Here is a 6,000-nt window from a genome sequence, read left to right as displayed (position 1 = left end):
AACAGGAAGGAGGCCAGTGTTATTGGATTGCAGAGTATGTGGGAGGATGTAATCATGTAAGAAGACTGGAAGGTTGGGGGCAGAAGGTGGTAGGGAGCAATCAAGGGCCATACAGAGAATGTCAAACAAAGGATTTCATATTTGAACTTAGAAGTGACCTTAGAGGGAACCACCGGAGTTTATTAGGCAAGGAAGGTGACATGATCAGACCTGTGCTTTAGGAAGATTATTTTGGAAGGGATGGAGGATGGACTGGATTAGGGAGAGACTTGTGGCAGGGAAACCAACCAGTACACTGCCCCCTATTCATCATCTTTCCTGTTTGAATCAGATGGTATATCCTAAAGAGATCCAGTTTAGTGAAAACCACTTTCTGATCCAGGAGGGAAGATATTAATGAATGCTGATACTGGTCCCAAATGATAATGGTACCCATAGCCCTTTGGTTGTGGTAGAACTATAAGTCCTTACTCTCTATTTTCCTGATAATTAGTGCCAAAACTCCTGCATGAATAAAGCCCTTTTGCTGGGCCTTTTTCAGAAGCCTCTGCAGAACTGTAATCTCTGACCTGGTCAGCAGGTGATTCTAACCAGCTGAATTTGATGGTTCTCAGGCTAGGTTAATTGTGTAATCATCCAAGCTATGTTGGGGCTAACTTTTGTACTTTAACAGGGCCTTAACAAAAAAAAAAAAAACACCTTCCTAATGTTTTGGTCCTGGAGATGAAACTCTGGCACAAGGAGGCCATAAGTAGATAAAGTATATATCTATCCCAGTCAATGCTTTTGGTAGTGCTGGGAGTTGGATTATAAAATGCTAAACATACTGATCCCTAGTATGCTAGGAAAAATAGGGAGTGAGGTCTTTTTAGGGGGTGAATACTTTATAACATTCCCATAAGGATTTGGTTTCCTAGATTACTGGTCCAGAACAAAGTAGGATGCTGCCTACTATTTTAACTACCACTGAGAAGATAAAAGTTTGTAGATATACTTACCCACTTACTGGGCATGGATAAAATCTGTAAAGTTGACAGAGGCTCCTGAGTCTACCAAATCTGACACACAAATAACCAGGAGTTTAGAAGATCAGTTCTAAGGGTTAAGAACAAGTGATCTGGGGGGCAACTAGGTGGTTCAGTGAATAGAGCACCGGCCCTGGAGTCGGGAGGACCTGAGTTCAAATCCAACCTCAGACACTTAACACAAAAAAAGTAGCCGTATGACCTTGGGCAAGTCACTTAACCCCAATTGCCCTACCTTCCCCCCTCCAAAAAGCAAAAAAAAAAAAAAAAAGAACAAGTGATCTGGGCTATCTCTTTGGTGACATAGTGCCTGCCCTCAGAGCCCTCACAAAGCCTAAATTCATCAAGAAGAGGACCAAGAACTTCATCTAGCACCAGTCAGACAGATATATTAAGATGAAGAGAAACTGGCGTGAACCAAGAGGCATTGACAACAGGGCACGAAGATGATTCAAGGGTAAGATCTTGATGTTCCATATTGGTTATGAAAGCAACAAAAAGACAAAATACATGTTACCAAGTAGATTCAGGAAGTTTTGGGTGCACAGTGTCAAAGAGCTTGAAGTGTTTCAGATGTGCAGCAAATCTTACTGTGCTGAGAGTGCTCACAATGTTTCCTCTAAGAATTGCAGTTATTGTTGAGAGAGAATCTCAGCTAGCCATCAAGATTGCCGATCCAAATGCTAGACTGAGGGGTGAAGAAAGTAAGTAAAAAGCTTTGTTCATTTTTGTTTGCGCTAAATAAACTCTCAAACTGCCAAAAAAAAAAAAGTGATCTGTGGAGCAGGCTGATCACTAGACAGGGGGAGGTGATGCTGGTGCATGCTCTTTACCTGGAGTGGTGGCTAGGTTGGCTGAGGGGTGCCCAAATAGGATGATGCTCAGGGCCTTGGAAGCATCAGTGACCTGGACCTGATCTGGCCTGAGATGGATGTCTTGCCCACTGTTGTACATGGGAATTAGGTTAACAGAGAGGAGTCAGACTCAGGTCACTGGCCACATGTGCCCACAGCACTCCTAAGAGCTGCTTAACTCTTAAAATGTGATTGGAAAATATTTAATGAAATAAATAAAAATATAATAAAACAGAAATTAATATCTGTTTTTTAAATCAATATGCAGGCCATGAGAATCTTTATGTACAGTTTAGTAGCCCCTATATCTGAGTTCAACACATCTGAGTTAGAGAAGGTGGGAGGGAATACTATAGCTTTGCTACGAATGAGATTGGGACTCAGTGTAAGTGTATGACCAGATAAAAATTGGAAGATGTTCTTAAAAAAAGGAATTCTGCTAAAAATCTCTGGAGCCTATAGGCTGGACTTTTTATATCCTTAGTGCCATATCAACCAAGTCCCAAGCACTGCCTCCTTGCTTAAAGAAAATCTACCCGCAGAGCCAAGATTGCCGAGTAGAAGCACGACCTTCCCAGGGCTCCGGCTTCCACCTTCCCCAATCCATGTAAAAACAGGACTCTAAACAAACTTTGGAGCTGCAGAACCCACAAAAATGACACAGAGAAGCTAACCTCCTGCTGAGGACAGCCAGGCAGGCCGGCAGGAATCCAATGCAGCGCTCTGGGAGCCGAGCCCAGCACCACGCTGAGGCTTTAGCCCCAGGGTGGGCCTGACCAGCTGCCAGCCTGAGGGACTCCAGATCAGCAGCAGCTGTAGCTGTTTCCAGATTTATCAACACATAGATGCAAAGGACAAAGTGAAAGGTCAGCGCAGTCTGGACTTTGGGACCAGTAAGTGGGAGTGTGTAGATTTTACCCCCGGAGTGAAAAGCCACTGAGACTCCGGCACAGCCAGCCAGTACCACATGGAGGCTTCAGCTCCTAGCCTGCGGAGTGTAGGGGGACCAAGCACCAGTCTGAGGGGTAATCACTCTTGCTTTAACCTGCTTGGATCTGGATTGCAGTCTAGGGTGGAGGTTCTGGGGTGTGTGTCCAGCTTGCCAGAGCATGTGGAGACCTCAGAGAGGGCACCCCTCTAATAACTCTGGCACCTTAGAAAACCCCAGCGTTTGGGACGAAAGCTCCCCTGTCTGGTGGCAGAGTCCTACTGTGGCAAAAAGCCCAAAAGTCAAGTAATTGAGTGGCAAAATGAGCAGGCAAAGGAAACAAAGCAGACAGAAGATTCCAACATTACACTCCTATTTTGGGGACAAAAAAAGGAGCAAAGCATGGAACAGGAGGAAAACAGTGAAGTCAGAACTCCTGCACCAAAAGCTTCAAAGGAAAATACAAGTTGGTTACAGGCCATAGAGGACCTTAAGAAGCAGATAAGAGAAGTGGAGGAAAAATTGGGAAGAAAAATGAGAACAATGCAAGAAAATTATCAAATGAGAGTCAACAACCTGACTGAGGAAAATAATACCTTAAAAAACAGACTGACTCAAATGGCAAAGGAGGCTCAAAAAGGCAATGAGGAGAAGAATGCCTTAAAAAGCTGAATTTGCCAGATGGAAAAAGAATCTCAAAAGCTCAATGAGGAGAATCATTGCTTCAGAATTAGATTGGAGCAAATGGAAGCTAATGACTTTATGAGAAATCAAGATGCTGTTAAACAGATCCAAACAAATGAAAGAATAGAAGGCAATGTGAAATATCTCATGGGAAAAACCACTGACCTGGAAAATAGATCCAGGAGAGATAATTTAAAAATTATTGGACTACCTGAAAGCCATGACCAAAGTAAGACCCTAGAAATCATCCTGCAGGAAGTTCTCAAAGAAAACTGCCCTGATGTTTTAGTACCAGAGGGCAAAATAGAGATTGAAAGAATCCACCCATCACCTCCTGAAGAAGATCCCAAAAAGAAAACTCCTAGGAATATTATAGCCAGGTTCCAGAATTTCAGATTAAGGAAAGAATATTACAAGCGTCCAGGAAGAAACAACTGGAATATTGTGGAAACACAATCAGGATAACCCAGGATCTGGCAGCTTCTACACTGAGGGATCGAAGGGCTTGGAATATGATATTCTGGAGGGCAAAGGAGCTGGGATTAAAACCAAGAGTCACCTACCCAGCAAAACTGAGTATCATGTTTCAGGGGAAAATATGGTCATTCAGTGGAATAGAGGACTTTCAAGCATTCTTGCTGAAAAAACCAGAGTTGAATAGAAAATTTGACATTCAGATACAAGAAGCATGAGAAGGTAAACAGGAAAAGGGAATCATAAGGAACTTATCAACGCTGAACTACTAACATTCCTACATGGAAAAACAATAATTGTATCTTATGAAATTTTTCTCAGTAGTTGAAGGGATTAGAAATATATATATATATACATATATATATAAAGATATATGGGCATATGAATACATATGTGTGTATATATGTTTACAGACCAATTTAACAGGAAGGAATGATACTTAGAAGGTGAAATTAAGAGGTGAGAGGAATATAATGAGAGGAGACGGGGAGAGACAGATTGGGGTAAACTATCTCATACAGAAGAGTCAAGGGAAAATGGTTACAATGGAGGGGAAGAATAGGAAGGCAAAAGGGAATGGGTCAACCTTATTCCCATTGAATTTGGCTTGAGGAGGGAGTGGAATACACACTAAATAGGGTATCTCACCCTCCAGGAGAATGGGGGAGGGAGGGGATGAGAGGGGAGATGATAGAAGGGAGAGCAGGCTCGGGGGGAGGGAAGTTGGAAGCACCCACTTTTGAAAAGGGACAAGATCAAAGTAGAGAATAGAACAAGTGGGAGGTGGGATAGGAGAGAGGGAAATATAGTCAGTCTTTTACAATATATCTACTATGTTATTGTTTTGCATTAGCCACACATGTACAACCTATACTGAACTGCTTATCTTCCCAGTAAGGGTGGGTGACAAGGAAGGAAGGGAATGAATCTGGAATTGAAAGTTTTAAAATCAAATATTCAAATATATATATGTGTGTGTGTGTGTGTGTATACTATTATTAATACCATCTTACATGTAATTGGGAAATGAGATATACAGGCACTGAGGCATAGAGATCCACTGGAAAAGTCGAAAGGGGTATGGGAGAAAATATGGGAGAGAGCAGATTGGAGGAGGGGATATCCTGTGGGACTGCTATTTTGGGGCGGTGGGTAGGGGAAAACGGGGAGAAAATCTGTAACTCAAAATCTGGCAGAAACGAATGATGTAAATCAGAAGTTAATAAAGCATTAAAAAAAAAAGAAAATCTACCCCTACCTAGATAAAACAGGTACCCTCCTACCACATTCTACTACTTAGTGACAAGATCTCCTCAAATTTCTGGGGATCTTCCACCACTCACAAAGCCAAAACAATTTTGATCTTATGAGCTGCACTGGATGAGTACCTTATTTAAAATAATGTAATGATTAAAAAATACAAACACTAGAGGCTTTTCCAGTTAGATAAGGGATAAGGATACTATCACTGTTACTACCCAATATAATATTAGGAATGCTAACTATCGTAATAAGGCAAGAAAAAGATATTGAGGGAATAAGCATAGGTAATGAGGAAACAAAATTATCACTTTGGGCAGATGATATGATGGCTTATTTAGAGAATATTTTAAATTTAAAAATTTAATTGAAAAACTTTAGCAAAGCTGCAGAATATAAAATAAGTCCACATAAATCAGCAGCAGCATATCAGTATATTATCAACAATACCCAAAAGGAAGAGAGATAAACATAAATTCCAGAATATAACAAAAGTTAAAAATACTTGGGAGTCTACCTGCCAAGATAAACACAGGAACTATTTGAATATAACTACAAAACATTCTTTACACAAATAAAGACAAATCTAAATGATTGAGGACACATAGGTTGGCCAAGGCAACATAATAAAAATGACAATACAGACTACATTAATTTACTTTTTCAGTGCCATTGCAATCATACTACCAAAGGATTACTTTATAGACCTAGAAAAAATAATATTCATCTGAAGGAACAAAAGGACAAGAATCTCAAGGGAAATAGTGAAAAAATA

This window comes from Petaurus breviceps, unplaced genomic scaffold, assembly GCF_028583685.1.
Source record: "Petaurus breviceps papuanus isolate PSGF00001 unplaced genomic scaffold, PetGlider_PUasm1.0 38, whole genome shotgun sequence".
Taxonomy (NCBI): domain Eukaryota; kingdom Metazoa; phylum Chordata; class Mammalia; order Diprotodontia; family Petauridae; genus Petaurus; species Petaurus breviceps.
Note: the sequence above shows the minus strand (reverse complement) of the source record.